The 11,867-nt window shown below is 41.4% G+C and overlaps 1 protein-coding gene and 1 pseudogene across 1 annotated transcript in view; one reads left to right on the top strand and one right to left on the bottom strand.

Moving 5' to 3' along the window:
- Positions 1 to 2,473: 2,473 nt before the first annotated feature.
- Positions 2,474 to 3,538, top strand: LOC122227926 (annotated as a pseudogene).
- A 2,900-nt stretch (positions 3,539 to 6,438) lies between these two features.
- Positions 6,439 to 11,867, bottom strand: part of LRRC8B (leucine rich repeat containing 8 VRAC subunit B) — a 90,460-nt gene continuing 85,031 nt past the window's right edge. Inside the window, exons 11-12 of the transcript XR_006206275.1 lie at positions 11,448 to 11,534; positions 6,439 to 6,617 (exon numbers count right to left, since the gene is read on the bottom strand). The gene's annotated coding sequence lies outside the window, so the exon portion shown is untranslated. The remainder of the gene's footprint in view (positions 6,618 to 11,447; positions 11,535 to 11,867) is intronic.

Here is an 11,867-nt window from a genome sequence, read left to right as displayed (position 1 = left end):
CTGGTGAGGAGCCTACAGGAAGCAGCCTGCGCCTCTTTTTTTTTTTTTTTTTTTCATTAATTGTTTTAAATTTACATCCAAGTTAGTTAGCATGTAGTGCAATAATTATTTCAGGAGTAGAATCCAGTGATTCACCCCTTACATATAACACCCAGTGCTCATCCCAACAAGGGTCCTTCTTAATGCCTCTTGTCTAATTATCCTATCCCCCCGCTAAAAACCTTCCAGCAACCCTCAGTTTTTCTTTATTTAAGAGTCTCTGATGGTTTGTCCCGCTCCCTGTTTTTATATTATTTTTGCTTCCCTTCCATTATGCTCATCCATTTTGTATCTTAAATTCCACATGTGAGTGAACTTATATATTTGTCTTTCCCTGACTAATTTCACTTAGCATTATACACTCTAGTTCCATCCACGTTGTTGCAAATGGCAATATTTCATTTTTTTGATCACCAAGTAATACTCATATATATATATATATATATATATATATATATATGACACATCTTCTTTATCCATTCATCTTTCGATGGACATTTGGGTGCTCTCCGTAGTTTGGTGATTGTCCATAGCACTGCTATCAACATTGGGGTGCACGTTCCCCTTCAAAACAGCACTCCTGTATCCTTCGGATAAATACTTAGTAGTGCAATTGCTGGGTCATAGGGTAGTTCTTTTTTTAATTTTTTGAGGAACCTCCAGACTGTTTTCCAGAGGGGCTGCACCAGTTTGCATTTCCACCAGCAGTGCAAAAGGGTTCCTCTTTCCGAGGATTAGGTGATTTAATACATGTCTTAGAACTGCCTGACATATCATAAATGTGCATTATGTCAATTTTTATTAATATTAAACAGATAATGACATCTTCTCTTTTTTTGACACTTGGAATTTTTTTGTTTCCCACATAGTTGAGGTTCAAAAATTATTTTTTAACTTAATTATTTTAATATTAAGTTAAAGGAGGAGTGTTTCCTTCAAATTAAAAAAAATAGATAAACATGAGGAAGTGCCAGTTGCCAGTTTTCTTAAAAGTCAACATCTTGCAGCTTGATATATAATTTCTTTTAAAAAGTAAGCCTACTAAGTGCTTCTTGCAGGAATAAAGTATATATGTTCTTTTTTTACTCTTTCCTTTCTATTTCAATTTAACATATCACCCATGATACATGAAATAATCATTTCTTCCCCCAATTGAAACCCATGAAATTATTTTCTTGAGAATCTTATGTAAAATATCCAGCCTGTTGCAGAACTTCTGCTGATGTGACTGATTCAGTGTCTTAACATTATGGAAAAAAGAGTACACACAGATTTTGAAATAGTGCTTTTATTGTTTACCGAAATCTGCATGACTGAAGAAATAACCAGTTTTAACACATCAGTGTTACAGGTTCTCTCTGCCCCATGATTTATACAGGGGATCATCCCAACAGTCCCCCAGCTGCTTCATGAATTTGTGATCTACAAGGGGAGGGAGGGCCTTGTACTCAAAAGAGAACACATTTCAAAAGTCTGTTTGAAGAGTAAAAACTGACAATGTTCATTTTAAAGCAGAAATAGGTCAGCCATTCGAAGACAAGAGAAGGCAACATTTTTGTTCAGAAGAATAATAGAAATATGGCATTAAAAATCAGGACAGAGGTGCTGAAGCTTGCTCAGGAGGTAAAATATTAAGATCTTTCTGTCAGTTTTTAATGTTCAGAACACAAAGCTCTGTTCATCGCAAAGAAGCCAGTTTGTTTATCAAGATTACTTGGATTTCTTTAGCAAGTAGTTTAACTCTTCCCATAGTTTTCTCTGGTCATCATGTTGTATTTTGTAATGAAGACAAAATGGAGAGCACTGGTGGAAAGACAGACTGCTCGCAGCTTGGCCTGCCTTCTAGCCTCTCACAACCAGGATTTGCTTTCTGCTTGCGCTGGACGGAGGTACCCATGACAGAGTTATCTGAGGAGAAGACCTGTTCTGGGTGAGCCCACGTTGCCCTGGAATTACATGGCCGAGGGGTGGGCACCAGGGACCAGACCGAGATTGGGTTTCAAGCCAAGATACTGGATTCTCCTGGTTAAGATACAGAAATCTGCATGTGTAACAGTGAAAATGGCATACACTGCATTAACGTCCCATGACTTGAAGGCATGACAATTCAGAACATACATGAATTTGTGGCACATGGAAAAGTGGCACAGAACAAGGAGATGTGTGATTTTCTAAAAGTAGGAACGCATTCATTCTTTCTCACCAAACCAGGTACATTCTAAGCAGTTATCGAGGTTGAAAATCTCCAAGAATGAAAGAGACTATGTCACTGAGTTTCCATCATAGCCCTGGTGACATAGCAGCACGTTCTATCATGGCCAGGATTGACTCTGTCACGGTTTTGGTCTTGACACACAATGGGAGGAAGCATGACTTCATTTTATCATGTTGATAAATTATAAATTATAAAATTCTTTATAATGACCTCCATGCTAGTTTATTGGTCCTGGCTTTGCCCCTTTGGGGTGGAAACTTGAAAATGCTCAAGATAGTAAAGTGTTGCCATGCACACAAGTCACCACAGTTGCATCACCACAGAAGGTGTAACAGATGTGTGATGAAATTGGACCATCACTGTCCTTGGGTCAACAACTGTTTGGTTACCAAAGTCATGCCTTGTTCACCCTGCATCTCCTTTTAACACCGCTGGGTTGCATTCATGCTGCCTTCATTTTTGTTATGACTGTGTTTACATGGCTTTACAATTGGCTCTCCTTTGGGTGGAACACGGTAAAGACTGAGGAAGGCAGCCCGGAGAGACCCCCTTCCAATTATTCCCTTTGAATTAGTGGCACTTGTAGGCAGCTTGTTTGCCTTGGGATTAGCTTTGGGAACAACCATAGCTGTTGGGATGTCGTTTTGTAGCCAGATGAAAATAATTCTCAGAAACAAAACTTCTATTGAATCACGGACTGAAGAAAAGGCTAAAACATCGAATTCAATATTACTGACTAGATGAGGTCTCTGTTTTACCATATGAAATAGGAAGTAGATGGAAGAACTTTAAACAGGTATTTACATGGTCAGGGGTCCCTGAAGGAGATGGGCTAGAGTGGCCAATAAGAGGAGGCTGTCACCAGTACAATAGAACAATTAAAACAAAAAGCAAATAAAGGAATCAGAAGGGTTCAGTGTAAAGCAATAGAAGATTATAGTGGTACCTGCTGTCTTCTGAATAAAGGAATTGAAACCTTCATGAGCCACCTGCACTGAAGAGCCTTAAATAAGGCTACAGAAAGGGGAGTTCATTTTAGCCCTGATTGTATGGAGATAAAATTCTTGATGATTCCTTTATCGAAGGTGTTTCAAGAGTAAGAATCTGGTTTTCTAGAAACTGTGTAGAGAAGAGTCCATGTGATGCTGAAACAGATCAACCCCCAGAGGACGAGAAGAGAAATAGATAGGCACAGTTAAAGTAAAATTATTCTTTGGGTCCTCTCCAGTACTTGAAAATTGTACATATTACTAAAGAATTATGCAATGAACCTGCTCTGGTCAAGGTGTTCTTTTTCTCAAAGGTGCCCTAGAGCAATGATCTAAATTACCATTTTGAAATGGAGAAACCATTCTGCTTATGCCTTTGAATTCCTGCCCCTCTTTGCCCCCTCTTCCTTTCCCCAAAAGGAAAAACACTTCATCCAAGTAAGTCAATTGCATTTTCTCTAGGATTATTTTTATGTGCTGCACACTATGGACCACACCTGCAGATATAGTGATGCTTTTATCCTGTTTCCACCTCAGTTTTCCCCTCATTTCTTACGTAATATTCTAGATACTATAGAACTTAATATGTCAGATTTGATATAAGCCTAAATTTTATTACCCGTCTTTTAATAATGCAGATTTTGTCAAATCACATAAAGATTAATAGATGTTCTATAAAAATGAAAACAAAAAAAGTTACATGACAAGTTGAAATCTTCCTTCAAAACCTCTCTCAAATGTCCCCCAGATTTTCCATTTCCACTTGTGCTCCCCCACGTTAGCTCTCATCACTTTATGGCTACACAAGGGTGACTGCCTCCTTCCTAGTCTCCCATTTCCTGTCTTCACTTCAGCCAGACCACCTTCCATGCAATTGTCTAAATTATCTTCCAAAAGTACAGCTCTCAGCATGTATATTATTTATGGCCCATAGTAGCTGCTCAAGAAATCACTTGATTTCCCACTGCCCAAAGGAAAAAACTTCAACTCGAAGCCCTTATGTTTTGTAAATAATCATGAGAGATTATTATATAATAAAGAATATATTTGGTCTTTGTCCCTGGTTCCTGGTACACAGAGCCCTTGGAATTTCCCAAGTGATAGAAGTGTCTTTGTTAAGCTAATGAGATGACTCATGTGGGCCTTTAGAAAGCTTCAGGATGCGGGCTGGACATCAGAAAGGCCAGCCCTGCTATTAGAGTGTTGGATTTTGGCCCAAATTGACCTGGAGGGGAGGGCAGGTTGGGGGAACTAGGAACTGGGGAGGAGAGAAATTAAGATCAATCTTGTCTTCATAATGAAACTCCAGTAAAAACAGTGACATCAAGGCTCATTGGAGCTTCCCAGTTGGTGAACTCATAGAAGTGCCCAGAGTGTAGACACAGTCTCGCCCCATGGAGAGAGGGCACAGAAGCTGAGTTCTGTCCTAAGCTCTCTTCAAAAACAACTGTAATCATAATTTTGCACTTTCTTGAGTTCTGTGAGTCATTCTTGTGAATTATCAAACCTGAGGGAGTCATGGAACCTCCAGATTTGTAGCCAGCTGGACCGATGAGTGGTTGGCCTTGGGAATCCCTGGGGGGCTTGTGACTAGCATCTGAAGGGAGGGTGGTCCTGTGGAGACCTTTGCACTCAACTTGTGGAGCCTGTGCCAAGTCTAGATAGTATCAGTATCAGGACTGGGTTGGGTGGAAACAGAATAGAGACGGCATTCAGTAGCTATTACTGGAATCTACAGAAATAGAGCATGTTACCAGAGTATGATTTGGGATATCGTGGCCGTAATGGAAAGATTGATTTAAAAGCTTCCCCAGGATCACAAAATGGTACTACTGCTTCCTATGGTCTGGCTTACACAGAACCTGTTAGGTTGGCCCCGTGCTAAGAAATCATGCCTGTGAGTCATTTGAAGACAGAGGAGTCAAAATATTTTGATGAGCTTACGGCAAGACATTTGAAATGCATTATGACCTGTGGTCTTAATTCCATGGGGTCCTACTGGTGGTTTATTTGGGCAGAAGACAACCTAAGTGTCCTCCACGTAGCCTCTCCGAGAAACATTCTACCTAAGCAAGACAGCCAAGCCTGGCTGAGCAGTTATAAGTAAATGAGTATGTGAAGAGTTGGAGACCCCTGCACTGTCAACATCCTTGGTAGCACTTCTGAGAAGAATCAAGCTGCTGGTGCTGGTGACGGTGGTTATGGCAAGAGAGAGGTCACCATCTACTTGTTGCTCACCAAGCTGTTTCCAATGTTGGCAGTAAAACCCAGCAACAGAGGGTAAGAAAAGAGAAGTCTCCAGGCGCTGCACAGCCCCTGCCTATCAGACCCCGTGTGAGTGCTTTTACTTGACTTAGCTGATTTTGTCCTCCCCCGTGGAGGGGGTGGAGGTATTATCATCCCACTTTACAGAGACTCAAACTGGCTACAAGTGCTGTGAGCTCTCACAGCTAGTAAGTTGGAGAAGAGGCGTGAGCATTCAGGGCTGTCTGAATCCAAATTTAAACTCTACATTCTCCATCACTGCTGATGAGCCAGCTTTGGGCCTCACCCTGACATGCCCGAGTTACACTCTGGGTTAGGAAAGCCGAGAAAGGTTATCTTTTCCCTCTCAACTTAGTATAGAGTAAGCTCCTGAACCAATTTTCCCCAGACAAGCCAGAGATTGCCAGTGGCAAGACAACATGGGACTCTTTTGCAGCCTTTTTTTCTCAGCAGTGTCTCATTTAGGCAAATTGGTGCTAATTCTGGGGCAGACGGGAACAAGTAACCATCACGGCCTCCTGGAGACTTCTTTGGTGCCGCCACCCAGGGCATACGTGGCTGTGTTTACAGAGTGCCCCTTCCACTCCCCTGAATTAGCTCCATCTAGTTGCAAGTAGGAAACAGTGACTCTTCCAGCAAGAATCCTTGATGGTGCGTCCTTCTGACCACCAGAAGATTCCCTAGAGGGTTCACCATGCGCTGAGACCACACTGGGAGGTTGAGGCTGGGGGACCTGCATTATTAAGCATCTGTTTGTCATTAGTAGGTGCCTTTTCTTGCACGGTTGGCCAGGCCCTGACACTGCAGGGCCTGGAAATACAGTGCCAGGCCGTGGTGGTGGACGCTCAAAGGACACTTGGACAAGACGTGCTGACCTTGGCAGTCTTACGCAGCCACCGGCACAGCGGGCAGCCTGGGACAGTGTCTCACCTGTGGGCTGGGGCCTGGGCTGAAGACAGAGTGCAGCCACTCACCAGGGAACGCCTTGAGCTGAACACACTCTCTCTCTCTCATCTCTGAAGGTTTCACAGCAGTTGATTTCCCATGGAAACAAGCAGAAATCTGTTTTAATCATCTGGCATTTTTAGTTTCCTCATTTGTATGAGAACCTGGAGATACAGACATATGGTACATTCATTACCCCAGAAAGCTACAGCTGAAAGAAAAATAGTTAAAGCCAGTCTTAAAGCTGGAAAGCTTCAGCATATACCTTCACATTACTTTCCTTAATCTCACAGATTGTCAAAAATGCTGCCAAAATAGTTGTTTCTGTTTCAGCTCAGCGCTTCCAGCAAAATCCACATTTGAACCTCAGTGTGTGCTTCTTCCAAGGCACGGCTGCCCCTCTTACCTCCTGACCCAGACGGAGAGAGTAGACTGAGCGCAGGTGGAAAATCCCAGGCCTGACCTTGCCCTCACTAATCCTGTGACCTTGGGCTACAACTGAGCTTCTCTGGGCCTCGTTTTCCTCATCTGAAAATGTCATTCAGTCACCTGGCAAGTACTTGTTGAGCATCTATTTTGTGGAAGGCACTGTTCAAAGAACTGGGAAGATAGTGATAAATAAAATAGGATCCCCACTTTTGTGGAGTTTAAATTCTTTGTGGGGGGAGATAAATGAGTAGAGGACACAGTATGGTAGTCGGCAGTAGGGTCATGGGAAAAAACAGAACAGGGAAGGGAGTATTTGTGCAGAACAATTGCAGGTGTGAAACACGCTGGTCAAGGAAGTCCTCAGTAGAGAGGAGGCAGTGGAGGAGAGGTCTGAAGGACGTTATGAAGGTGTTCTGGGTGGATGGCAGAGGAAGAGTATTTTGTGGGGGGGCCCTGAAGCTGGAGACTGCCTCTGTTTTTGAGAAATAGCAAGAAGTCCAAAATGGCTCAAATGTGCGTGTGGGGGCTTTGAAAGCCACCAAAGAGGATTCGCCAGCGGGTGCTCTCAGAGGGTTTTGAGCAGAGGAGAAACGATCTAAGATGTGTTACGGTAACTCTGGCTGCTATGTGGAGAGCACACTGAGGGGGGACAAAGTCGGGCCGCCGTTGCCGTAACTGAAGGGAGGCCCCATGATGGATTGGACCAGGGCAATTGGCATTTGGTGGTGAGAAGTGCTTGAAGCGTAGCTATACGTTACTTTGAAGGGAGAGCTGCCAAGGCTGGCAGATTACATGTGGGTGTGAAATAAGAGAGCGAAGGCCAACTCCCCAGTTTTTTAGCCTGGCTGCCGGAAAGAGTGGAGTGTTGATCTTCTGAGACTGAGAATAGCGTAAGGGGAAACAGGTGGGGAGGGATGGCACCTCGGGAACTCAGTTTGGGGCACGTGAAGTTTGAGACACCAGTTGGAAATCCAAACAGACACAACGAAAACATGTGACTCAGCAAACAGTAGAACTTATCAGATGAACTTGATCTAAAAGAATGATAGCTTTTGTCTTCAAGAAAAATCAGAGTAACCTCTGGTGATGCCACGTGGTGAGAAACCAAGATGACTGAGAAGTAAATCATTTTGAGAAGTAAAGGTTCTGTGCTTTCCTAGCCTGGACACTATTATCATTATTATCTCCTTGCAGTTAATTACCTAATGCGGGATTGCAAATTTCACAAATTTAAAGGTAAAGAAAGGTCTGGTCACTGGAACATACAATACAGAAAGCACACATCCACCCACCCATTTGGGGGAAAGTTACACAGCGCTATAGTCTGAATGTTTGTATCCACACCCCTCCCCAAATTGATAGGTTGAAATCTTAATCATCAATGTGATGGTATTAGGAGGTGGGGCCTTTGGAAGGTGATTAGGTCATGAGGGTGGAGCCCTCTCACATGGGATTAATGCCCTTGTAAAAGAGATCCCAAGAGCTTCCTGCTCCTTCCACCAGGTGGGAACATAGCAAGAAGTCAGGAGTCTGCAACCCAGAAGAGGGCCCTCACTAGAACCTAATCATGCTGGCACCAGATCTTGGGTTTTCCAGTCCCCACAACTGTAAGAAAAAATTGTTTGGTGCGTAGAAACCACCGCGTCTATGGTATTTGGTTACAGTAGCCCCAAAAGACTGAGACATACAGGCCAGAGTTAGAAGAAGGGTATTTATGACTAAGGGTGCAGAGAAGAACTCAGTGCCTATGCTCATTTTGGTGGCAAGAAGCTTTCTGGCTCCCAGATAGAGAAGGCTGTGAAGCTGGAGTTGAGCTGTATAGTGGAAATGATAATATCTAGCTTGCAAGGTTGCCCAGGGCCTGGCTCATAGTAGGACTCAATGAATCTTAGTTCACTTGCTTTTAAGGACAAGAATTCTGTACTATGAATCTTTGTACTCTTAGCAGGTACATAATAAATGTACTTATTTCTAGATTCGAATGTAGCCACCTTCGATATTAATATGTTTATGTTATATATTACTAATAATGTATATTAATATTTCTAAGGTACTAGAGACTTAAGGCGAAGTTAAGACTTCAATCGAGAGCAGTGCTCCCAAGTACAAATATAATGCAAGCTACATAGTTAATTTTATGTTTTCTAGTATACATTTTAAAAAATGAAAAGCAATAAAATGGATTTTAATGGTATTATTTAACCCAAAGTATTATCCTTTCCACAAGTAATCCACATAAAAATATTGACGTATTTTATTCTGTTTTTAACTAATTCTTAGAAATCCAGTGTGCATCTTATACCTCAACTAAATAACTCAATTAACATCTCAATTAAAACTAGCTGCAATCCAAGAGCTTAATAGCCACACATGGCTAGTGACTATCATACTGGACAGTGTGGTTCTGGCGGCAAAAGGGAGGTACTTTTTTCTCTTGCTTTGTGTTTTTATGTGCCTGACATTCAACTACAGAAACATGGTGTGTTTTCAGTCAGTCAGGCTCAGATATTACTTGTTCCTTTGTTTTATATAGCAGGCAGTTATGTGGTCGCTATTTTTATACACAATGGAAACAGAGGATCTCAGACTGTCTTTATGCACTAGGAATGGAACATGGCATCTCCACTTCACCTGTTCTTATCTCCCTTGGGTAGAAACAAAACAGAAGAAAACACACAAAGGAAAGATCCAATAGCAAAACTTGTGCTTGTGTGGGTGGTCATCCTGATGGCTGCACTTTAAAATGTTACCTTCCTCTGATTTTATGCTAAGAATCTTTATGATAGAAAAAGCATAAAAATGGTGGTGGTAGAGGGGGTCACAAATCACTTCGAACTGGTGGCAGGAGATCTTCTGAGAAATGACACTCATAGGAAATAAAAACAAAGGGAAAACTGTCTTGCTAAACGTAGAACTCTTAGTCACAGAATAACTGGGACACATTTCAGTTCATCTAAATAACTTCGTGTAGTTTTGCAGACTCAGCCGTATCTCTAACTTACAAAATTCCTCCCTGATGCCAGAATCTTAGTGTTCGTACTGAGCGGAGAGAGTTACTGCAAGCAATATTGTTCTAAGCACTTTAAATGCATTGATGTGCTCAATCCTTCTAAGTCTTATGCCCCTTATAATAAACCTGTAACAGATTTGAATCTCAGCTCTGTCACTTGCTAGCTAGGAAACTTTCTGAGATTTAGTTTTCTATTATGTAATTAGGTTTTCGTGAAAATTAACTCGAAATGTGTGAAATGTACATTGCACGGTGCTTGACACTTGGGAAGATCTCCATAAACATTGCTACCATTATTGGTGACAAATGGTTACCTTACAAATCTTAAGGAACTTAAGGAACTTGCAAATATTCTATGGCAAGGAGTCCACAGGGTTAGAATCTCTTCTTCTGGCTATTAAGGCTATTAACAGTGGCTTTCAGTTTTAAGAGCCACAATTTCCCTTGTTCATATACTAGAAAGTTTTGGAGGGTATACTCCAAAATTGTTTGTGGGGTATATAAATCAAGAACGTATTCCAACATCACAAATATTTTTTAAAAGGTTTTATTTCTAAGTAATTTCTCTATTACCTCATGTGGGGTTTGAACTCACAACCCCTAGATCAAGAGTTGCATGTTCCACCGACTGGGACAGCCAGGGGCTCCCCAACATCACTAACAATTTTTAAAGTGATTTTTGAATAGCTGACATGTGGACATGATGCAAACTTAAAAGAAAATGCAAAAAGATACGCAGAGAAAAGGCACTCACAGGAAATAAAACCAAAGGAAAAACTGTCTTGACAAACGTGGAGCTCTTAGTCACAGAATAAATGGTACGTTAACTTTTTCAACCATAGATAACTTAGTCCCTCATTGCTGGGATGGACCTGTCCCAGGAAGTCATGTCTGATGTTGGGGAGAATTTTTAATCATTGATGGTTGTTTTAAGGTGTCACTGTCATTAGGATCTGGCCACATTTGAGCAACAAGCGGGCAGTCAGGAAATGGTTCTCAGGCAGTTTATTCATCTGGGGCTTTATGAAGCCACCTGGAGTTTCAGATGAATCAATTTGTGGAGTGCATAATTAGATGCTTGTAGAGGTTTTAGAGTGACCTTAGCAAGATGATAAGCATAAAAAGAGCAATTAGGAAAAGTAATATTTTGTAAACATCATGGACATAAGGCATTAATCTAAGAAATTGTGAAGAATGATGGAATATTCATTAACTAAAGGTTCAGTAATTTTCAAAGTGATAGAGCAGATCTAAGGAAGTAAAACCTTACATTAATTTTGGCAAAACAGAAGCGACAGTACAGTTTCATTTTTTAACGAGATTGATTACGAAGTACAAAAATGGAGTCATTGTAGGCAACTCTTTTTATAACGTGTTCAGTTGAGCTAGTACAGATATGACTGGGGAAAGGTTGAAGCAGGTATGGGAACACCTGGTTGTAATAACCCAATAGGTAACATTTATAGGCTTGTGGGTATAATCAATAGTAGCATTTGGGATGAAAGAGAAATTAGTTATAGGCAAGACCCAGGTGTCTCTGACACGGTGAACATACCAGAGTTTTTTGGTGACAGGTCTAACAGTCAGAGAGGTTTCTTCTTTTTACAGTAGACTGAGAAATGTGGATAAGAATATCGTTTCTCTAAGAGAAAGAGGAGGGGGGAAACAAACAAATAAGGTAGAAGCAACAGTGAAAAAATGGTATACAGGCCTGGTGGGCTCATCCTGGGAAAGCTGTCTCTTTCGGCTTTCATGTGCTTCAATTCCTGGAATTTTTATTTTTAGGTCATCAGTTGGTATGTATAGGTCTGTTCAGGATTTGGTGTTTTGTTTTGTTTTTTAGATGTGAAATGTGAATCTAGGAGTCTATTTCTTGGAATTTTCTGGCACAAGGATTGGTTAAATTGTACTTGTTGGGAGTCTTGCCAATGAGACCGAATGGAGTCTTTTTGGAGATGTCTTTTCTAATAGACGA

Source organism: Panthera leo, chromosome C1 (genome assembly GCF_018350215.1).
Source record: "Panthera leo isolate Ple1 chromosome C1, P.leo_Ple1_pat1.1, whole genome shotgun sequence".
NCBI classification, from domain to species: domain Eukaryota; kingdom Metazoa; phylum Chordata; class Mammalia; order Carnivora; family Felidae; genus Panthera; species Panthera leo.
This window is presented reverse-complemented; position numbering and strand designations above follow the sequence as displayed.